We start from the raw sequence: 24,056 nt of genomic DNA, 5'->3' as shown, positions 1-24,056 counted from the left end.
GAGGTTTAAAGGGCACTTGGCACCCTTGATGCGACCCACAAAGTTCCCCGAAATCCCGGTCTCCCTCGAGAGGAACACTGAGGTTTTCCGGCACCCCCTCCTCTGAGCCCTTTCTCCCCTCCTGATCTGGACAGGAGGGTCGACTCCCCTGCTTTGTCTGGAAGGGGTTCCCGACCTTCCGGTCGCACCTCAGGATGAGGTCGGTCTCACGAAGACCTTCCAGACGTGGCCTCGTGGGTGGTTCCACATTCCGTAGGACCCCGATTTCCCGGTCCCCTCTTGAGAAGAACCCGATGCCCGGACACCTCTCCGAACTCCACACTGTGAATGAAGTCCACACGAAGGGGCAGTTTTTCCGTGCATCATTCGGGAAAAACCCCAGGTGCCAAATACAGCTCGACAAGCGGCCTCTCTCCCCGGGGACATCTCGAGAGGCAAGCGGAGTTCCATGCCTCAACCCAAGACGAGGCCTGACTCTCCTGTCCCCAGTCTGCAGGGACCCTGCGATCGGAGTCTGAAATCAGAGGTACCCTGCGGTTCCTGCCTCAACTGGAGATGAGGCCCTCTTCCAATGCACCAAACCCAGTGGGGTCCCGAGAGGCCCCTCCCAGCTCCAGTTTCCCTGACTTCTCAGAGCCACCATGAGAAGCCCCCTGAGGTCACCTGCACAAATCGAGGGAACCCAGGGTTTCCTGCCTCAACCCGAGAAAGACCTCGAGAGACCTTCTTCAACACGTCTCGAGGCCAGATTCCCCTACCATGGCTCGGGACCAGTGACGCGCTCCCCCTCGCCACTCGCGTGGAGACCCGACTTCCCTGGCGCCCCACGAGAGGCTCACTGACCTCGCCGTCGTACCTCGTGAGAAACCGCACACTGGGGCCGCCGCTCGAGAACAACCCCGAGATTCCCCGTCATCGAGAAATGAGGGCCTTCGTCTCCTGCATGGCCTAGAGACCAATCTCGCGACCTCTCTCCAAACGCCTCAGGAGGCTTGACTCCCTTGAGTCCACCCAGTGAGCTCCAAGAGATACCCGTCGCGATTCGAGAGCAGAGCGGGGTTCTTTGCTTCCACTCGAGATGAATGCCTGTCTCCCCAGGTGCGTCTGGAATGCAACCCCGAGATCCCTGTCGCCCCTGGAGAGGAACACTGGCTTCTGGACACAAGCCTAGATGAGGTCCATTGGCCCTGCAGTCACTCGAGAGCAATCCCCAGCTTTCCTTGGCAACTCGAATGGAAGATTGGACTTGCCTGGGCCAACACAAGAGGCATCCTGAATTCCCCGTCGTAACTCGAGAATCCCGCCGTAACTCGAGAAAAACCACGTGGCTCCCCCGTCATCGCAAGATGAAGCCCTTTCCCGCTACATCGTCTCAGGAGAGGTCCCACGTTAGGAATTGGAGGTCGAAAGGGCACTTGGCACCCTTGATGCGACCCACAAAGTTCCCCGAAATCCCGGTCTCCCTCGAGAGGAACACTGAGGTTTTCCGGCACCCCCTCCTCTGAGCCCTTTCTCCCCTCCTGATCTGGACAGGAGGGTCGACTCCCCTGCTTTGTCTGGAAGGGGTTCCCGACCTTCCGGTCGCACCTCAGGATGAGGCCGGTCTCACGAAGACATTCCAGACGTGGCCTCGTGGGTGGTTCCACATTCCGTAGGACCCCGATTTCCCGGTCCCCTCTTGAGAAGAACCCGATGCCCGGACACCTCTCCGAACTCCACCCTGTGAATGAAGTCCACAGGAAGGGGCAGTTTTTCCGTGCATCGTTCGGGAAAAACCCCAGGTTCCAAATACAGCTCGACAAGCGGCCTCTCTCCCCGGGGACATCTCGAGAGGCAAGCGGAGTTCCATGCCTCAATCCAAGACGAGGCCTGACTCTCCTGTCCCCAGTCTGCAGGGACCCTGCGATCGGAGTCTGAAATCAGAGGTACCCTGCTGTTCCTGCCTCAACTGGAGATGAGGCCCTCTTCCAATGCACCAAACCCAGTGGGGTCCCGAGAGGCCCCTCCCACCTCCAGTTTCCCTGGCTTCTCAGAGCCACCATGAGAAGACCCCTGAGGTCACCTGCACAAGTCGAGGGAACCCAGGGTTTCCTGCCTCAACCCGAGAAAGACCTCGAGAGACCTTCTTCAACACGTCTCGAGGCCAGATTCCCCTACCATGGCTCGGGACCAGTGACGCGCTCCCCCTCGCCACTCGGGTGGAGACCCGACTTCCCTGGCGCCCCACGAGAGGCTCACTGACCTCGCCGTCGTACCTCGTGAGAAACCGCACACTGGGGCCGCCGCTCGAGAACAACCCCGAGATTCCCCCGTCATCGAGAGATGAGGGCCTTCGTCTCCTGCATGGCCTAGAGACCAATCTCGCGACCTCTCTCCAAACGCCTCAGGATGCTTGACTCCCTTGAGTCCACCCAGTGAGCTCCAAGAGATACCCGTCGCGATTCGAGAGCAGAGCGGGGTTCTTTGCTTCCACTCGAGATGAATGCCTGTCTCCCCGGGTGCGTCTGGAATGCAACCCCGAGATCCCTGTCGCCCCTGGAGAGGAACACTGGCTTCTGGACACAAGCCTAGATGAGGTCCATTGGCCCTGCAGTCACTCGAGAGCAATCCCCAGCTTTCCTTCGCAACTCGAATGGAAGATTGGACTTGCCTGGGCCAACACAAGAGGCATCCTGAATTCCCCGTCGTAACTCGAGAATCCCGCCGTAACTCGAGAAAAACCACGTGGCTCCCCCGTCATTGCAAGATGAAGCCCTTTCCCGCTACAGCGTCTCAGGAGAGGTCCCACGTTAGGAATTGGAGGTCGAAAGGGCACTTGGCACCCTTGATGCGACCCACAAAGTTCCCCGAAATCCCGGTCTCCCTCGAGTGGAACACTGAGGTTTTCCGGCACCCCCTCCTCTGAGCCCTTTCTCCCCTCCTGATCTGGACAGGAGGGTCGACTCCCCTGCTTTGTCTGGAAGGGGTTCCCGACCTGCCGGTCGCACCTCAGGATGAGGCCGGTCTCACGAAGACATTCCAGACGTGGCCTCGTGGGTGGTTCCACATTCCGTAGGACCCCGATTTCCCGGTCCCCTCTTGAGAAGAACCCGATGCCCGGACACCTCTCCGAACTCCACCCTGTGAATGAAGTCCACACGAAGGGGCAGTTTTTCCGTGCATCGTTCGGGAAAAACCCCAGGTGCCAAATACAGCTCGACAAGCGGCCTCTCTCCCCGGGGACATCTCGAGAGGCAAGCGGAGTTCCATGCCTCAACCCAAGACGAGGCCTGACTCTCCTGTCCCCAGTCTGCAGGGACCCTGCGATCGGAGTCTGAAATCAGAGGTACCCTGCGGTTCCTGCCTCAACTGGAGATGAGGCCCTCTTCCAATGCACCAAACCCAGTGGGGTCCCGAGAGGCCCCTCCCACCTCCAGTTTCCCTGACTTCTCAGAGCCACCATGAGAAGCCCCCTGAGGTCACCTGCACAAGTCGAGGGAACCCAGGGTTTCCTGCCTCAACCCGAGAAAGACCTCGAGAGACCTTCTTCAACACGTCTCGAGGCCAGATTCCCCTACCATGGCTCAGGACCAGTGACGCGCTCCCCCTCGCCACTCGCGTGGAGACCCGACTTCCCTGGCGCCCCACGAGAGGCTCACTGACCTCGCCGTCGTACCTCGTGAGAAACCGCACACTGGGGCCGCCGCTCGAGAACAACCCCGAGATTCCCCGTCATCGAGAAATGAGGGCCTTCGTCTCCTGCATGGCCTAGAGACCAATCTCGCGACCTCTCTCCAAACGCCTCAGGAGGCTTGACTCCCTTGAGTCCACCCAGTGAGCTCCAAGAGATACCCGTCGCGATTCGAGAGCAGAGCGGGGTTCTTTGCTTCCACTCGAGATGAATGCCTGTCTCCCCAGGTGCGTCTGGAATGCAACCCCGACATCCCTGTCGCCCCTGGAGAGGAACACTGGCTTCTGGACACAAGCCTAGATGAGGTCCATTGGCCCTGCAGTCACTCGAGAGCAATCCCCAGCTTTCCTTCGCAACTCGAATGGAAGATTGGACTTGCCTGGGCCAACACAAGAGGCATCCTGAATTCCCCGTCGTAACTCGAGAATCCCGCCGTAACTCGAGAAAAACCACGTGGCTCCCCCGTCATCGCAAGATGAAGCCCTTTCCCGCTACATCGTCTCAAGAGAGGTCCCACGTTAGGAATTGGAGGTCGAAAGGGCACTTGGCACCCTTGATGCGACCCACAAAGTTCCCCGAAATCCCGGTCTCCCTCGAGAGGAACACTGAGGTTTTCCGGCACCCCCTCCTCTGAGCCCTTTCTCCCCTCCTGATCTGGACAGGAGGGTCGACTCCCCTGCTTTGTCTGGAAGGGGTTCCCGACCTTCCGGTCGCACCTCAGGATGAGGCCGGTCTCACGAAGACATTCCAGACGTGGCCTCGTGGGTGGTTCCACATTCCGTAGGACCCCGATTTCCCGGTCCCCTCTTGAGAAGAACCCGATGCCCGGACACCTCTCCGAACTCCACCCTGTGAATGAAGTCCACAGGAAGGGGCAGTTTTTCCGTGCATCGTTCGGGAAAAACCCCAGGTTCCAAATACAGCTCGACAAGCGGCCTCTCTCCCCGGGGACATCTCGAGAGGCAAGCGGAGTTCCATGCCTCAATCCAAGACGAGGCCTGACTCTCCTGTCCCCAGTCTGCAGGGACCCTGCGATCGGAGTCTGAAATCAGAGGTACCCTGCTGTTCCTGCCTCAACTGGAGATGAGGCCCTCTTCCAATGCACCAAACCCAGTGGGGTCCCGAGAGGCCCCTCCCACCTCCAGTTTCCCTGGCTTCTCAGAGCCACCATGAGAAGACCCCTGAGGTCACCTGCACAAGTCGAGGGAACCCAGGGTTTCCTGCCTCAACCCGAGAAAGACCTCGAGAGACCTTCTTCAACACGTCTCGAGGCCAGATTCCCCTACCATGGCTCGGGACCAGTGACGCGCTCCCCCTCGCCACTCGGGTGGAGACCCGACTTCCCTGGCGCCCCACGAGAGGCTCACTGACCTCGCCGTCGTACCTCGTGAGAAACCGCACACTGGGGCCGCCGCTCGAGAACAACCCCGAGATTCCCCCGTCATCGAGAGATGAGGGCCTTCGTCTCCTGCATGGCCTAGAGACCAATCTCGCGACCTCTCTCCAAACGCCTCAGGATGCTTGACTCCCTTGAGTCCACCCAGTGAGCTCCAAGAGATACCCGTCGCGATTCGAGAGCAGAGCGGGGTTCTTTGCTTCCACTCGAGATGAATGCCTGTCTCCCCGGGTGCGTCTGGAATGCAACCCCGAGATCCCTGTCGCCCCTGGAGAGGAACACTGGCTTCTGGACACAAGCCTAGATGAGGTCCATTGGCCCTGCAGTCACTCGAGAGCAATCCCCAGCTTTCCTTCGCAACTCGAATGGAAGATTGGACTTGCCTGGGCCAACACAAGAGGCATCCTGAATTCCCCGTCGTAACTCGAGAATCCCGCCGTAACTCGAGAAAAACCACGTGGCTCCCCCGTCATCGCAAGATGAAGCCCTTTCCCGCTACAGCGTCTCAGGAGAAGTCCCACGTTAGGAATTGGAGGTTTAAAGGGCACTTGGCACCCTTGATGCGACCCACAAAGTTCCCCGAAATCCCGGTCTCCCTCGAGAGGAACACTGAGGTTTTCCGGCACCCCCTCCTCTGAGCCCTTTCTCCCCTCCTGATCTGGACAGGAGGGTCGACTCCCCTGCTTTGTCTGGAAGGGGTTCCCGACCTTCCGGTCGCACCTCAGGATGAGGTCGGTCTCACGAAGACATTCCAGACGTGGCCTCGTGGGTGGTTCCACATTCCGTAGGACCCCGATTTCCCGGTCCCCTCTTGAGAAGAACCCGATGCCCGGACACCTCTCCGAACTCCACACTGTGAATGAAGTCCACACGAAGGGGCAGTTTTTCCGTGCATCGTTCGGGAAAAACCCCAGGTTCCAAATACAGCTCGACAAGCGGCCTCTCTCCCCGGGGACATCTCGAGAGGCAAGCGGAGTTCCATGCCTCAACCCAAGACGAGGCCTGACTCTCCTGTCCCCAGTCTGCAGGGACCCTGCGATCGGAGTCTGAAATCAGAGGTACCCTGCGGTTCCTGCCTCAACTGGAGATGAGGCCCTCTTCCAATGCACCAAACCCAGTGGGGTCCCGAGAGGCCCCTCCCACCTCCAGTTTCCCTGACTTCTCAGAGCCACCATGAGAAGCCCCCTGAGGTCACCTGCACAAGTCGAGGGAACCCAGGGTTTCCTGCCTCAACCCGAGAAAGACCTCGAGAGACCTTCTTCAACACGTCTCGAGGCCAGATTCCCCTACCATGGCTCGGGACCAGTGACGCGCTCCCCCTCGCCACTCGCGTGGAGACCCGACTTCCCTGGCGCCCCACGAGAGGCTCACTGACCTCGCCGTCGTACCTCGTGAGAAACCGCACACTGGGGCCGCCGCTCGAGAACAACCCCGAGATTCCCCCGTCATCGAGAGATGAGGGCCTTCGTCTCCTGCATGGCCTAGAGACCAATCTCGCGACCTCTCTCCAAACGCCTCAGGAGGCTTGACTCCCTTGAGTCCACCCAGTGAGCTCCAAGAGATACCCGTCGCGATTCGAGAGCAGAGCGGGGTTCTTTGCTTCCACTCGAGATGAATGCCTGTCTCCCCGGGTGCGTCTGGAATGCAACCCCGAGATCCCTGTCGCCCCTGGAGAGGAACACTGGCTTCTGGACACAAGCCTAGATGAGGTCCATTGGCCCTGCAGTCACTCGAGAGCAATCCCCAGCTTTCCTTCGCAACTCGAATGGAAGATTGGACTTGCCTGGGCCAACACAAGAGGCATCCTGAATTCCCCGTCGTAACTCGAGAATCCCGCCGTAACTCGAGAAAAACCACGTGGCTCCCCCGTCATCGCAAGATGAAGCCCTTTCCCGCTACAGCGTCTCAGGAGAAGTCCCACGTTAGGAATTGGAGGTTTAAAGGGCACTTGGCACCCTTGATGCGACCCACAAAGTTCCCCGAAATCCCGGTCTCCCTCGAGAGGAACACTGAGGTTTTCCGGCACCCCCTCCTCTGAGCCCTTTCTCCCCTCCTGATCTGGACAGGAGGGTCGACTCCCCTGCTTTGTCTGGAAGGGGTTCCCGACCTTCCGGTCGCACCTCAGGATGAGGTCGGTCTCACGAAGACATTCCAGACGTGGCCTCGTGGGTGGTTCCACATTCCGTAGGACCCCGATTTCCCGGTCCCCTCTTGAGAAGAACCCGATGCCCGGACACCTCTCCGAACTCCACACTGTGAATGAAGTCCACACGAAGGGGCAGTTTTTCCGTGCATCGTTCGGGAAAAACCCCAGGTGCCAAATACAGCTCGACAAGCGGCCTCTCTCCCCGGGGACATCTCGAGAGGCAAGCGGAGTTCCATGCCTCAACCCAAGACGAGGCCTGACTCTCCTGTCCCCAGTCTGCAGGGACCCTGCGATCGGAGTCTGAAATCAGAGGTACCCTGCGGTTCCTGCCTCAACTGGAGATGAGGCCCTCTTCCAATGCACCAAACCCAGTGGGGTCCCGAGAGGCCCCTCCCACCTCCAGTTTCCCTGACTTCTCAGAGCCACCATGAGAAGCCCCCTGAGGTCACCTGCACAAGTCGAGGGAACCCAGGGTTTCCTGCCTCAACCCGAGAAAGACCTCGAGAGACCTTCTTCAACACGTCTCGAGGCCAGATTCCCCTACCATGGCTCGGGACCAGTGACGCGCTCCCCCTCGCCACTCGCGTGGAGACCCGACTTCCCTGGCGCCCCACGAGAGGCTCACTGACCTCGCCGTCGTACCTCGTGAGAAACCGCACACTGGGGCCGCCGCTCGAGAACAACCCCGAGATTCCCCGTCATCGAGAAATGAGGGCCTTCGTCTCCTGCATGGCCTAGAGACCAATCTCGCGACCTCTCTCCAAACGCCTCAGGAGGCTTGACTCCCTTGAGTCCACCCAGTGAGCTCCAAGAGATACCCGTCGCGATTCGAGAGCAGAGCGGGGTTCTTTGCTTCCACTCGAGATGAATGCCTGTCTCCCCAGGTGCGTCTGGAATGCAACCCCGACATCCCTGTCGCCCCTGGAGAGGAACACTGGCTTCTGGACACAAGCCTAGATGAGGTCCATTGGCCCTGCAGTCACTCGAGAGCAATCCCCAGCTTTCCTTCGCAACTCGAATGGAAGATTGGACTTGCCTGGGCCAACACAAGAGGCATCCTGAATTCCCCGTCGTAACTCGAGAATCCCGCCGTAACTCGAGAAAAACCACGTGGCTCCCCCGTCATCACAAGATGAAGCCCTTTCCCGCTACAGCGTCTCAGGAGAGGTCCCACGTTAGGAATTGGAGGTCGAAAGGGCACTTGGCACCCTTGATGCGACCCACAAAGTTCCCCGAAATCCCGGTTTCCCTCGAGTGGAACACTGAGGTTTTCCGGCACCCCCTCCTCTGAGCCCTTTCTCCCCTCCTGATCTGGACAGGAGGGTCGACTCCCCTGCTTTGTCTGGAAGGGGTTCCCGACCTGCCGGTCGCACCTCAGGATGAGGCCGGTCTCACGAAGACATTCCAGACGTGGCCTCGTGGGTGGTTCCACATTCCGTAGGACCCCGATTTCCCGGTCCCCTCTTGAGAAGAACCCAATGCCCGGACACCTCTCCGAACTCCACCCTGTGAATGAAGTCCACACGAAGGGGCAGTTTTTCCGTGCATCGTTCGGGAAAAACCCCAGGTGCCAAATACAGCTCAACAAGCGGCCTCTCTCCCCGGGGACATCTCGAGAGGCAAGCGGAGTTCCATGCCTCAACCCAAGACGAGGCCTGACTCTCCTGTCCCCAGTCTGCAGGGACCCTGCGATCGGAGTCTGAAATCAGAGGTACCCTGCGGTTCCTGCCTCAACTGGAGATGAGGCCCTCTTCCAATGCACCAAACCCAGTGGGGTCCCGAGAGGCCCCTCCCACCTCCAGTTTCCCTGGCTTCTCAGAGCCACCATGATAAGCCCCCTGAGGTCACCTGCACAAGTCGAGGGAACCCAGGGTTTCCTGCCTCAACCCGAGAAAGACCTCGAGAGACCTTCTTCAACACGTCTCGAGGCCAGATTCCCCTACCATGGCTCGGGACCAGTGACGCGCTCGCCCTCACCACTCGCATGGAGACCCGACTTCCCTGGCGCCCCACGAGAGGCTCACTGACCTCGCCGTCGTACCTCGTGAGAAACCGCACACTGGGGCCGCCGCTCGAGAACAACCCCGAGATTCCCCCGTCATCGAGAGATGAGGGCCTTCGTCTCCTGCATGGCCTAGAGACCAATCTCGCGACCTCTCTCCAAACGCCTCAGGAGGCTTGACTCCCTTGAGTCCACCCAGTGAGCTCCAAGAGATACCCGTCGCGATTCGAGAGCAGAGCGGGGTTCTTTGCTTCCACTCGAGATGAATGCCTGTCTCCCCGGGTGCGTCTGGAATGCAACCCCGACATCCCTGTCGCCCCTGGAGAGGAACATTGGCTTCTGGACACAAGCCTAGATGAGGTCCATTGGCCCTGCAGTCACTCGAGAGCAATCCCCAGCTTTCCTTCGCAACTCGAATGGAAGATTGGACTTGCCTGGGCCAACACAAGAGGCAGCCTGAATTCCCCGTCGTAACTCGAGAATCCCGCCGTAACTCGAGAAAAACCACGTGGCTCCCACGTCATCGCAAGATGAAGCCCTTTCCCGCTACAGCGTCTCAGGAGAGGTCCCACGTTAGGAATTGGAGGTCGAAAGGGCACTTGGCACCCTTGATGCGACCCACAAAGTTCCCCGAAATCCCAGTCTCCCTCGAGAGGAACACTGAGGTTTTCCGGCACCCCCTCCTCTGAGCCCTTTCTCCCCTCCTGATCTGGACAGGAGGGTCGACTCCCCTGCTTTGTCTGGAAGGGGTTCCCGACCTTCCGGTCGCACCTCAGGATGAGGCCGTTCTCACGAAGACATTCCAGACGTGGCCTCGTGGGTGGTTCCACATTCCGTAGGACCCCGATTTCCCGGTCCCCTCTTGAGAAAAACCCGATGCCCGGACACCTCTCCGAACTCCACCCTGTGAATGAAGTCCACAGGAAGGGGCAGTTTTTCCGTGCATCGTTCGGGAAAAACCCCAGGTTCCAAATACAGCTCGACAAGCGGCCTCTCTCCCCGGGGACATCTCGAGAGGCAAGCGGAGTTCCATGCCTCAATCCAAGACGAGGCCTGACTCTCCTGTCCCCAGTCTGCAGGGACCCTGCGATCGGAGTCTGAAATCAGAGGTACCCTGCTGTTCCTGCCTCAACTGGAGATGAGGCCCTCTTCCAATGCACCAAACCCAGTGGGGTCCCGAAAGGCCCCTCCCACCTCCAGTTTCCCTGGCTTCTCAGAGCCACCATGAGAAGACCCCTGAGGTCACCTGCACAAGTCGAGGGAACCCAGGGTTTCCTGCCTCAACCCGAGAAAGACCTCGAGAGATCTTCTTCAACACGTCTCGAGGCCAGATTCCCCTACAATGGCTCGGGACCAGTGACGCGCTCCCCCTCGCCACTCGGGTGGAGACCCGACTTCCCTGGCGCCCCACGAGAGGCTCACTGACCTCGCCGTCGTACCTCGTGAGAAACCGCACACTGGGGCCGCCGCTCGAGAACAACCCCGAGATTCCCCCGTCATCGAGAGATGAGGGCCTTCGTCTCCTGCATGGCCTAGAGACCAATCTCGCGACCTCTCTCCAAACATCTCAGGATGCTTGACTCCCTTGAGTCCACCCAGTGAGCTCCAAGAGATACCCGTCGCGATTCGAGAGCAGAGCGGGGTTCTTTGCTTCCACTCGAGATGAATGCCTGTCTCCCCGGGTGCGTCTGGAATGCAACCCCGAGATCCCTGTCGCCCCTGGAGAGGAACATTGGCTTCTGGACACAAGCCTAGATGAGGTCCATTGGCCCTGCAGTCACTCGAGAGCAATCCCCAGCTTTCCTTCCCAACTCGAATGGAAGATTGGACTTGCCTGGGCCAACACAAGAGGCATCCTGAATTCCCCGTCGTAACTCGAGAATCCCGCCGTAACTCGAGAAAAACCACGTGGCTCCCCCGTCATCGCAAGATGAAGCCCTTTCCCGCTACAGCGTCTCAGGAGAAGTCCCACGTTAGGAATTGGAGGTCGAAAGGGCACTTGGCACCCTTGATGCGACCCACAAAGTTCCCCGAAATCCCGGTCTCCCTCGAGAGGAACACTGAGGTTTTCCGGCACCCCCTCCTCTGAGCCCTTTCTCCCCTCCTGATCTGGACAGGAGGGTCGACTCCCCTGCTTTGTCTGGAAGGGGTTCCCGACCTTCCGGTCGCACCTCAGGATGAGGCCGGTCTCACGAAGACATTCCAGACGTGGCCTCGTGGGTGGTTCCACATTCCGTAGGACCCCGATTTCCCGGTCCCCTCTTGAGAAGAACCCGATGCCCGGACACCTCTCCGAACTCCACCCTGTGAATGAAGTCCACACGAAGGGGCAGTTTTTCCGTGCATCGTTCGGGAAAAACCCCAGGTTCCAAATACAGCTCGACAAGCGGCCTCTCTCCCCGGGGACATCTCGAGAGGCAAGCGGAGTTCCATGCCTCAAGCCAAGACGAGGCCTGACTCTCCTGTCCCCAGTCTGCAGGGACCCTGCGATCGGAGTCTGAAATCAGAGGTACCCTGCGGTTCCTGCCTCAACTGGAGATGAGGCCCTCTTCCAATGCACCAAACCCAGTGGGGTCCCGAGAGGCCCCTCCCACCTCCAGTTTCCCTGGCTTCTCAGAGCCACCATGAGAAGCCCCCTGAGGTCACCTGCACAAGTCGAGGGAACCCAGGGTTTCCTGCCTCAACCCGAGAAAGACCTCGAGAGACCTTCTTCAACACGTCTCGAGGCCAGATTCCCCTACCATGGCTCGGGACCAGTGACGCGCTCGCCCTCGCCACTCGCATGGAGACCCGACTTCCCTGGCGCCCCACGAGAGGCTCACTGACCTCGCCGTCGTACCTCGTGAGAAACCGCACACTGGGGCCGCCGCTCGAGAACAACCCCGAGATTCCCCCGTCATCGAGAGATGAGGGCCTTCGTCTCCTGCATGGCCTAGAGACCAATCTCGCGACCTCTCTCCAAACGCCTCAGGAGGCTTGACTCCCTTGAGTCCACCCAGTGAGCTCCAAGAGATACCCGTCGCGATTCGAGAGCAGAGCGGGGTTCTTTGCTTCCACTCGAGATGAATGCCTGTCTCCCCGGGTGCGTCTGGAATGCAACCCCGAGATCCCTGTCGCCCCTGCACAGGAACATTGGCTTCTGGACACAAGCCTAGATGAGGTCTATTGGCCCTGCAGTCACTCGAGAGCAATCCCCAGCTTTCCTTCGCAACTCGAATGGAAGATTGGACTTGCCTGGGCCAACACAAGAAGCAGCCTGAATTCCCCGTCGTAACTCGAGAATCCCGCCGTGACTCGAGAAAAACCTCGTGGCTCCCCCGTCATCGCAAGATGAAGCCCTTTCCCGCTACAGCGCCTCAGGAGAAGTCCCCCGTTAGGAATTGGAGGTCGAAAGGGCACTTGGCACCCTTGATGCGACCCACAAAGTTGCCCGAAATCCCAGTCTCCCTCGAGAGGAACACTGAGGTTTTCCGGCACCCCCTCCTCTGAGCCCTTTCTCCCCTCCTGATCTGGACAGGAGGGTCGACTCCCCTGCTTTGTCTGGAAGGGGTTCCCGACCTTCCGGTCGCACCTCAGGATGAGGCCAGTCTCACGAAGACATTACAGACGTGGCCTCGTGGGTGGTTCCACATTCCGTAGGACCCCGATTTCCCGGTCCCCTCTTGAGAAGAACCCGATGCCCGGACACCTCTCCGAACTCCACCCTGTGAATGAAGTCCACACGAAGGGGCAGTTTTTCCGTGCCTCGTTCGGGAAAAACCCCAGGTTCCAAATACAGCTCGACAAGCGGCCTCTCTCCCCGGGGACATCTCGAGAGGCAAGCGGAGTTCCATGCCTCAGCTCAAGACGAGGCCTGACTCTCCTGTCCCCAGTCTGCAGGGACCCTGCGATCGGAGTCTGAAATCAGAGGTACCCTGCGGTTCCTGCCTCAACTGGAGATGAGGCCCTCTTCCAATGCACCAAACCCAGTGGGGTCCCGAGAGGCCCCTCCCACCTCCAGTTTCCCTGGCTTCTCAGAGCCACCATGAGAAGCCCCCTGAGGTCACCTGCACAAGTCGAGGGAACCCAGGGTTTCCTGCCTCAACCCGAGAAAGACCTCGAGAGACCTTCTTCAACACGTCTCGAGGCCAGATTCCCCTACCATGGCTCGGGAGCAGTGACGCGCTCCCCCTCGCCACTCGCGTGGAGACCCGACTTCCCTGGCGCCCCACGAGAGGCTCACTGACCTCGCCGTCGTACCTCGTGAGAAACCGCACACTGGGGCCGCCGCTCGAGAACAACCCCGAGATTCCCCCGTCATCGAGAGATGAGGGCCTTCGTCTCCTGCATGGCCTAGAGACCAATCTCGAGACCTCTCTCCAAACGCCTCAGGAGGCTTGACTCCCTTGAGTCCACCCAGTGAGCTCCAAGAGATACCCGTCGCGATTCGAGAGCAGAGCGGGGTTCTTTGCTTCCACTCGAGATGAATGCCAGTCTCCCCGGTTGCGTCTGGAATGCAACCCCGAGATCCCTGTCGCCCCTGGAGAGGAACATTGGCTTCTGGACACAAGCCTAGATGAGGTCTATTGGCCCTGCAGTCACTCGAGAGCAATCCCCAGCTTTCCTTCGCAACTCGAATGGAAGATTGGACTTGCCTGGGCCAACACAAGAGGCATCCTGAATTCCCCGTCGTAACTCGAGAATCCCGCCGTAACTCGAGAAAAACCACGTGGCTCCCCCGTCATCGCAAGATGAAGCCCTTTCCCGCTACAGCGCCTCAGGAGAAGTCCCCCGTTAGGAATTGGAGGTCGAAAGGGCACTTGGCACCCTTGATGCGACCCACAAAGTTCCCCGAAATCCCGGTCTCCCTCGAGAGGAACACTGAGGTTTTCCGGCACCCCCTCCTCTGAGCCCTTTCTCCCCTCCTGATCTGGACAGGAGGGTCGACTCCCCTGCTTTGTCTGGAAGGGGTTCCCGACCTTCCTGTCGCACCTCAGAATGAGGCCGGTCTCACGAAGACATTCCAGACGTGGCCTCGTGGGTGGTTCCACATTCCGTAGGACCCCGATTTCCCGGTCCCCTCTTGAGAAGAACCCGATGCCCGGACACCTCTCCGAACTCCACCCTGTGAATGAAGTCAACACGAAGGGGCAGTTTTTCCGTGCATCGTTCGGGAAAAACCCCAGGTTCCAAATACAGCTCGACAAGCGGCCTCTCTCCCCGGGGACATCTCAAGAGGCAAGCGGAGTTCCATGCCTCAGCTCAAGACGAGGCCTGACTCTCCTGTCCCCAGTCTGCAGGGACCCTGCGATCGGAGTCTGAAATCAGAGGTACCCTGCGGTTTGCCGGGGTCCTGCCCCGGCTGATCCAGGGTATTCGAAGGAGAGACGGCGTAGGCGACCTATTTATTTATTTTATCAAAGATATAAAGAGTAATAGGATGAGGATAGCTCAGTAGGAAAATTCAGTGGAGAAAAGAGGCTGAGTGGCTTGGTTTACGCGGGAGACCAATAAAACTTCAAGACAAGAAGTTTGCACCACTTACGTAGGCCGCAGGCGTCCTTCCGTTCTCCCGAAGGAGAGGAGACACTGAGGCCTCCCCGGTCGGATCTTAGAAGCCCAGGCATAATTAGTAAGCATGGTGGGTTCCGCGCTCCAGATGGAGACTCAACCAGAGTGAGAGAGAGAGCGACATGGGGAGACTAGTATTTCGAGAAACTGATCCCAATTCTTTATTTTCCAGAGTCTGTTTTTATACACTGAGATGTTATACAAAAGTCACGTGGGGACAGCAGTCCTGACTTTTATTAAAGTCAGGTGCTTCACACAAATGTATACAGAGGTCTTAGGGGTGTTACATCATCTTCTGGCCAGGGGGGCCTGCTGACAATTTACGACCCTCTCCTTGTGACAGCGGTCAGTCAATCAGGACACTTATTTCTCCAGGGCTGATTATTCTCAAAACAGACGCCACCCAAGTAAAGTTACACTCCTACAGGGTGAGGGTGTAGTGGGTTTTAGTTAAGGAAAGAATTTACTTAGCCTAAGGTCTAACGTGATTAATATCAAAGATTAATTCTATATATTCATTAATGTGTATAAGGGCAGGGGATATGGAGACTTAGCAACAAACATTGGCTCAACAAATGAAAAACCCTTCACCAACACGATTTCTAATTAGCCCATTATACTTATACTAATAGTTTTCTAACTTTTCTAAGGAACCTGTTTTTAGAAGGTTTAAAGCATCTCATGCCTCTCACGGTTGGGAGGCTGTGAGCGATCACATGTGGCCGGACAAGCCTGTCAGGCAGGCCAGAGAACCTTCAGAGGAGTTTGTAGGTTAAAACACTCTTGTCACACCCAAGAGTTTTTATTGACTGGAGCTCTAGGTTAACTCCTTCTCCGAAAGAGGTGGTGGGGGACAGCCCCCCGTAAAGTCAGAGGTGTAGGTAAGAGCACAAAGTAGTAAAGTAGGCAGGCTCTGGTTATGGGGGTAGACGCTCGAGGATTTCCAGGGGGACTCCTGAGGCTCGATCCCGCCTTTGCGTATGTCGAGCCTCCTTCCTCATGACCTTTGTCACGGGCGGAGTACCTCACTCTGGCCCCCAACATCTCCCCCTTTTTTATTTCTTAAAACAGCCAGATGCAGCTCAGTCGCGAGCTTCCAAATGCTCTGCCAGAGAATCCTGACAATACAAGGAAGAATGATTATGAGAAGTAGGATTAGAGACTAGGGATATTAGACAGAATATTTTTCCAGAAATAAAGTTAGAGATGGTGTGAAAAAAGTCATTAGCTGCTCCAGCGGCGGTAAAATCCAGTTGAGAGTGTTCCAAGGTCTATATTTGATTATGAAGTTTCCCTAAGTCCAGGCCAATATCAGAACTGTTCCAAACACCTGAGATATGATTTTTAATCTTTTCCCATTCATAATCTGTCTCGTTTACCTTCAAAGATGTCATGCATATCCACCTGTAATCAATGTGGCATGTCAAAGCCATCTTCACCTTTAAAGCCTGTAACTCAATCCCAATATGCATAATTGCTTCTTCTAAGGCGTCTACTCTCATCTCCAATTTTCTATCTATAGCTTCCTGAGTTGCTAGAGTTAAAAAGACAATTTTAAACATGGTATCAACATATTGGGCAGTATGCACTTGTTGAGTCAATGATATTGCTGCCGCAGTAACAGAAGTAATTGTTGCTATCAAAGCTGATATTCCTAGGATAAGCAAGACCACAAACCGTCGCGATCGCATTAAATCCTGCAGTTGTTGTAACACAGTAAGACCATAGCTATCATATAGGCACCATAAGATAGGATGGGCATTGTTAACACCACAAAGGAGCAAACATTACATTGAGGGTTTAAACAAGATGAAAGCATACATTGTTCACAAGTCACTACGTTAGGTCCACCTGAATAATTCATGCCTACATTAAGTTTGTTGGAGTCATTAGTAAAAAGGAAAACATAAGGCAAGGGTGGACAAGCTAAAACAGAATAAGTAGAATTATTTTCTGGTTGGAGTTCACGCTGCAGCTGCCCTGTCAGTCTCGCCGGGATCTCGATGTTTATCTTGTCTCCCCTGCCGCCGGGCTCCTCTTTTGTGATCGAAGCAATGGGGGAACTGGATGTCTGGGGGTCTGCAACATGGAGAATCAACCTGTCCTGGATCTAAATTGGAGAATTTGCATCCTGTGGAAAAATACAAGCACATCCTCGACCGCTAGTTAATAATGGGTCAGGACCCTTTCATTGTCCTGAGAGGAGGTCCTTCCATTTAACTAATGGTTTTGTATTTGTTGTTCCGGGCACCAATGGCGAAGCATTGCAGTAGTTCCGGCCGAATCGGCATTTAAAATATTTATTACAAAAAGAGCAAGTTGCAAGATTTGATGGGGAGAGCTATACTTAAACTCCCCTTCTTTTAATTTTTGAATTTGAAGCTTTAATGTTTGATGTGCTCTTTCCACAATGGCTTGTCCCCGGGGATTATAAGGGATGCCTGTATTGTGTTTAATTTGAAACTGTAAACAAAATTCCTGAAAAGACTTAGAAGTGTAAGCAGGAGCATTGTCAGTTTTCAGAGCTTTAGGTAGGCCCAAATATGAAAAACAAGTAAAGAGATGTTGTATAACATCTTTAACTGCCTCTCCGGTACGAGACGTTGCAATAAGGACATGAGAAAAGATATCTATAGTTACATGAACAAAGAAAAGTTTTCCAAATGAAGAGATATGAGTTACATCCATTTACCAGAGTATGTTAGGTTTGAGACCACGAGGGTTAACTCCCATAGGTAGACTATTATAAACAGTGGGGCAATATAAGCAAGAACGCACAATCTCCCTAGCAGTTTCTCTGGGAATTTGGAATTGACATCTTAAGGCAGTGGCATATTGATGATGAAGTGAGTGAGAGGCTCTGGCCTCCTCAATCACAGTAGCGACTGTATTTCTGGTTAAGTCAGCCAAATCATTAAAGGCATTTAAAGGGCCGGGCAATCCGGAATGAGCCCGAATGTGTCCAGTGAAAAATATTTTATTTCTTTTCCAAATTTGTTGCTGTAATTTAGTTAACAAATGAAATATGGTAGTTTTATTTTTAGACAAAAACCACAGTTTCAATGTGTGGAAACAACCTGACAATATACTGAGAATCAGAATAAAGGTTAAATTCCTCATCTGCAAACATAGGAAAAGCCTCTATGACTGCTGTTATTTCAGCGCTTTGAGCTGAAGTTTCCTGTGTTTCTAAAACCTTTTGGTGATTTTTAGTAACTATGGAGGCTTTACCGTTTGCTGACCCATCAGTAAAGGCTATCTGAGCATTTGGAATAGGAGATTGTTTACATCTGACAGGAAAAATAACTGGATGTCTGGATATAAAATTCAGCAAAACATGCGAAGGTAAATGATGCAGAATTTGACCACAATAATTTCCTATGGCAATCTGCCAGTCTTCATCAAACATTAGAAGAGCATCAAGTTGTTCTTTATTATATGGAATTACAATTTCTGATGGCTCTTTACCAAATAATTTAATGCTCCGCTTTTTTCCTTTAATATCAGCGTAGCTATCAATCCTGGATAAGAAGCCACTACTTTTTTAGCTTGGGCGGGGAGATGGACCCATTCTAGGGGGCCGTTTTGCCATAAAACCAATTTTTGTCTGGCTACCCCAATTACACCTATGGGGGTTTTATGGTAAAAGAATTGTCAAGCAGTTGTCAATTTAATTTTTTAAATTTTTAAAATTTACATTTTAACAACATAAATGTTGGGATATGTTAATTTAGGTGTAATGTTTAGTTTAGGTCTCTGTATAAATTTAAATAATAAATGCATAACCTCCTTATCTCATTTTGGTATACAGATATATCTAAATGCAAAATGTATTTATATATGTAGTTATACATTTCAACAAGTATAAACTTATTGACATAATATACTTGAATTAATCTTTATAATTAATATGTTAATTAATATATATTACAGCAATACAACACGTACACAGCTAATACCAGCCAACACAAACCAATGTACTGCAATAATACATGTCACACACATATAATTATACAGTATATAGAACATATATCATCACAGCACATCAATCCATACCAATTAATATCAGCCACACACACATTATATTACTGCAATATATATTTGATTATACAGTATATGTATAATATGCATATATACTATACATATTAATGATATACAAATTAATTAAGTATAGATCTATAAATAGAATTAGGTATACCTCTATTATATTTTATTTATACCCATACCTAATTAGGCGAACTGCAATTAGGCAAATATATTTATATTATGTATTTATAATAATATATATAGTATTATTAATTGTACCGCCTGTTGATCACTAAGAAATTGAGAAAACCCTTCTCTGAGTATCTCCTATTTGAGATAGCACGTCCCTCCCCCATAGGGTAAAGGGGAGCGTAGGAACTACATAGGGTTGGAAAGTTCCACAGGTATCCTCAAACTGCCAATCTAACATTTTTGAACTTTTAACTACTGTGGGGGCTTGAGGGCAAATGAAACAAAATCTGACCCCTGAAATCTATCAGGGCAACTTGCCAATCATCACTACTTTGTAAAAGACTTTCAGTTGATCCTTATTGAATGGAATTACTATATTTGCTACTTCTTTTCTAAAAAGTTCCACACTTCTTTTTTCCTCCTTTTATAATTAATTGTGCCACCAAGCTGGGATAAGATAAAACTATTTTTCTTGGGGTCACTGGTAGATGGAACCAATGGGCCTTTTTGTCACAAGCACCCTGTAGGTGTATGTTTTGTGGGAAGAATAATTTAATCTCATCTTTTGGTAATATTAATCTTAATTAACTGATCATTTAAAGTCTCATCTACTTTAACAAGAGCTAACTCTGTCTCATTAGTCAACTTTCTCTTAGAACTGGAATTAGGATCAATTTTTAAGCAATCAAACAAAGGCTTTAAATCTGTAGTAGTCAGTTTTAAATGAGGGCATATCCAATTAATGTCCCCTAATAATTTTTGGAAATCATTTAAAGTTAGTAAACAATCTCTCCGCAGCTTCAAAGGGGCATTATCAGTTTTTAAAACTTTTGGCACACCTAAATATGAGAAGCAAGTAAAGAGGTGTTGCACAACATGTTTATAAGCTTCTCCAGTTATTGTTTTGTAACCTAAATTTGGTCTATAGCTTTTTAGATGACAAGCAACCATCTAATCTTTGCTTGAATACTTCCAGCAACAGGGAACTCACTACTCTTCAAGGTTTTAAACTCTCCCTCACCTTTTTTTTTTTTTTCTACAGCATTCTCAGCCCGCATATCACTTTCTCTAATCTCACCAACTCATTTTTAGTAGTATGTGTGGGCCAGGAACTGGGCCAGTCTTTTCCAGCAATGTTAAGAGACGTCTGTTCTTGTGTCTAATAGCCCTGACATTTTATTTTCTTGAATTAAAAGATCTTTTAAAGGCCTTGGAGCTGTAATTCCCTGCACCCAAAAAGCTAGATCACTAAATCTAAATGCTCTGTGGCTCTTAGCTTGAGAAGTCAAGGTTTTTTCCTGTCTGATACTAAGGTAAAAGCAAAAGCTGTGTTATTCTTTGACCTTTATTAATTTGCACAGTTTTAGTAGGCGGTGAGGTCAAAACTTTAATTTCTCAATATAATCAGAATCTACTACACCATGCACCACCGAAATTTTCTTTTTCTTTTTTTTTTCTTTCTTTCTTCTTTCTTTCTTTCTTTTTTTTTTAAGAAAGCGAGCTACGCCCTAGCACAAGTCCTACAATGCCCTCAGGTAGGGGGCCAGCCACTCCCGTTGGAATTGGAGTAACCGGCTTGTCAGGGGTTAATATTGTTGCTAAATCCCCTTACCATTTTGTTTTTCTCTTAGCCTGGGTGAGACCCCCCTGAGGGGGTTTTCTCCAAGGAGCACGCTCTGCATATTGTGCATGCAGTCTGTTTTAAAAGCTCCACTGTCTAAAAAACTTTTTATCTTTTTCAGGCTTAGGCAACACTTTGAGAGGCTTTGGGGGCAAAGTGGGGAACTCTTGGGCCCTGGAAGGCGCAAAAGGAGGTGGCAGCTATCGCCCCAAATCAGAAAGTGGTGGACAAGTTTTTTTAAAAGTTTGCGCAGAGGGGGAGGTAGCTCGCCAGGGTGTCTGGCCACAGTGTCCTGTAAGTCCTCTCCTCTCTCCTCTGCTGATTTTTTCTTCCTTCTTCTCTTTAAATCTTTCTCAAGTTTTCTTTCCCTCACTCTATCTTTTTTCCTTCCTCTTCTCTTTTCTTTCGCTTTCTATCATTTCCTTTTTGTTTCCCTCTTTCATTCTCCCTTCTTCCTTCTTACTACCTTCTCTTTCTTTCGTTTCTTTTCCTTTACCCTCTTTCTCTCTAACTTTTTCTTTCCTCCTCCCTCTCTTTCTCTCTGTATCTCTTTTTCTAACTTCCTTTTTTCCTTTTTCTATCTTGCTGCATTCCCTGATTCCTTCCTCCTCCGTTCCTCTCTCCTTTTCACTCTTTAGTTCTTTTTCTATCTTTAGATCTTTCTGTATTTTCTTTCCTTTTTTCTTTTTCACTTTTTTTCTTTTTTCTTTTTATTTTTCTCTCTTTTTTTGCTTGGGTGAGGCCCCCCCAGAGGGGGTTTTCTGCAAGGAGCAGGCTCTGTATATTGTGTATTTTTTTTAAAAGCTCCTTTGTTTAAAAGAAAACTTTTTTATCTTTTTCAACCTTAGGCAATGCTCTGGGAGGCTTTGGATGTAAACTGGGGAATTTTTAGGCCCTGGGAGGTGCAAGCGGAGGTGGAGTAGTCGCCTTAAATCAGAAATTGTTGGATAAATTTTTAAAGGTTTGTGTAGAGGGAGAGGGGGCTCGCCAGGGCGCCCGGCCGCAGCGTCCTGTAAGCCCTCTCACTCCTCGGGAGGTAGAGCACAGTGTCCCTCCTCTTCCTCGTCAATGGCAGAAAATATGATCTGCGCAGAAGGTGGAGACCCACTACCATCCACCGCTATAGCCTCTCCCATAGGTCATCCCACAGCCTCATGACGAGGATCCAGAACATTTTTAATCATATTTATAGGATAAGTGTTTAGTTGTTTTTTTTTTTTCACCTTCACCCAAGTATCTAAATTAACAGTAGCTTCTTTAACAGTTTCAGATTACTTGTATAAAGAGTTGCCATTCTTAGTTTCAGTGTTATCCATGTCAGAAAATTAAGTATAGTAAAAGATTTTGCTTTAAGCTATCAAAAGATCAGGCTTTTCTTTGGCCTTTTAACTTCAGAAACCATTTTTTCTAACTCTAACTCTTTAACACTTTCAACACTTCCCACTCCTCTCGCCCTGTCTATCCTACAGGGGGGTCCGCGGCACCCTCGAGTGGGGTCCTAGCCGTCCCGAACATTGGAAGAACAATAGGGCTGATGGCCCAGATTGTTCCGGGGGAGGAACAGTAGGCTGATGGCCCAAACTGTTCCGAGGGAGGAGCAGTAGGGCTGGTGACCCAAACTGCTCCGTGGGGGAACAAGAGGGCTGATAACCCAGTTGTTCCGAGAACGGGGAGCAATAGGGCTGATGGCCCTGATTGCTTTGGGGAGCTTACCTTCGAAAGTCCCTGTCTCGGGCGCCACCTGCCGGGGACCAGCCCCGGCTGATCCAGGGTATTCGAAGGAGAGACGGCATAGGCGAGGATCAGGATACAATAGCTTCAATTAGATATTAATTAAAGATATAAAGAGTAATAGAATAAGGATAGCTCAGTAGGAAAATTCAGTGGAGAAAAGAGGCTGAGTGGCTTGGTTTACGCGGGAGACCAATAAAACTTCAAGACAAGAAGTTTGCACCACTTACGTAGGCCGCAGGCGTCCTTCCGTTCTCCCGAAGGAGAGGAGACACTGAGGCCTCCCCGGTCGGATCTTAGAAGCCCAGGCATAATTAGTAAGCATGGTGGGTTCCGCGCTCCAGATGGAGACTCAACCAGAGTGAGAGAGAGAGCGACATGGGGAGACCAGTATTTCGAGAAACTCATCCCAATTCTTTATTTTCCACTTGAATTAATCTTTATAATTAATATGTTAATTAATATATATTACAGCAATACAACACGTACACAGCTAATACCAGCCAACACAAACCAATGTACTGCAATAATACATGTCACACACATATAATTATACAGTATATAGAACATATATCATCACAGCACATCAATCCATACCAATTAATATCAGCCACACACACATTATATTACTGCAATATATATTTGATTATACAGTATATGTATAATATGCATATATACTATACATATTAATGATATACAAATTAATTAAGTATAGATCTATAAATAGAATTAGGTATACCTCTATTATATTTTATTTATACCCATACCTAATTAGGCGAACTGCAATTAGGCAAATATATTTATATTATGTATTTATAATAATATATATAGTATTATTAATTGTACCGCCTGTTGATCACTAAGAAATTGAGAAAACCCTTCTCTGAGTATCTCCTATTTGAGATAGCACGTCCCTCCCCCATAGGGTAAAGGGGAGCGTAGGAACTACATAGGGTTGGAAAGTTCCACAGGTATCCTCAAACTGCCAATCTAACATTTTTGAACTTTTAACTACTGTGGGGGCTTGAGGGCAAATGAAACAAAATTTGACCCCTGAAATCTATCAGGGCAACTTGCCAATCATCACTACTTTGTAAAAGACTTTCAGTTGATCCTTATTGAATGGAATTACTATATTTGCTACTTCTTTTCTAAAAAGTTCCACACTTCTTTTTTCCTCCTTTTATAATTAAATTAAATTAAAAGAAGGGGAGTTTAAGTATAGCTCTCCCCATCAAATCTTGCAACTTGCTCTTTTTGTAATAAATATTTTAAATGCCGATTCGGCCGGAACTACTGCAATGCTTCGCCATTGGTGCCCGGAACAACAAATACAAAACCATTAGTTAAATGGAAGGACCTCCTCTCAGGACAATGAAAGGGTCCTGACCCATTATTAACTAGCGGTCGAGGATGTGCTTGTATTTTTCCACAGGATGCAAATTCTCCAATTTAGATCCAGGACAGGTTGATTCTCCATGTTGCAGACCCCCAGACATCCAGTTCCCCCATTGCTTCGATCACAAAAGAGGAGCCCGGCGGCAGGGGAGACAAGATAAACATCGAGATCCCGGCGAGACTGACAGGGCAGCTGCAGCGTGAACTCCAACCAGAAAATAATTCTACTTATTCTGTTTTAGCTTGTCCACCCTTGCCTTATGTTTTCCTTTTTACTAATGACTCCAACAAACTTAATGTAGGCATGAATTATTCAGGTGGACC

The 24,056-nt window shown here is 51.6% G+C and overlaps 1 long non-coding RNA gene across 1 annotated transcript; it reads right to left on the bottom strand.

Moving 5' to 3' along the window:
* Positions 1 to 14,901: 14,901 nt before the first annotated feature.
* Positions 14,902 to 22,739, bottom strand: LOC147345763 (uncharacterized). The gene is made up of 2 exons (XR_015153358.1): positions 22,317 to 22,739; positions 14,902 to 16,843 (listed from the first exon to the last, which is right to left on the bottom strand). It is a non-coding gene; the product is annotated as an uncharacterized LOC147345763 (long non-coding RNA).
* Positions 22,740 to 24,056: the final 1,317 nt, after the last annotated feature.

This window comes from Bos grunniens, chromosome 24, assembly GCF_055505025.1.
Source record: "Bos grunniens cultivar Pamir isolate PY7600 chromosome 24, Bosgru_T2T1.0, whole genome shotgun sequence".
NCBI classification, from domain to species: domain Eukaryota; kingdom Metazoa; phylum Chordata; class Mammalia; order Artiodactyla; family Bovidae; genus Bos; species Bos grunniens.
This window is presented reverse-complemented; position numbering and strand designations above follow the sequence as displayed.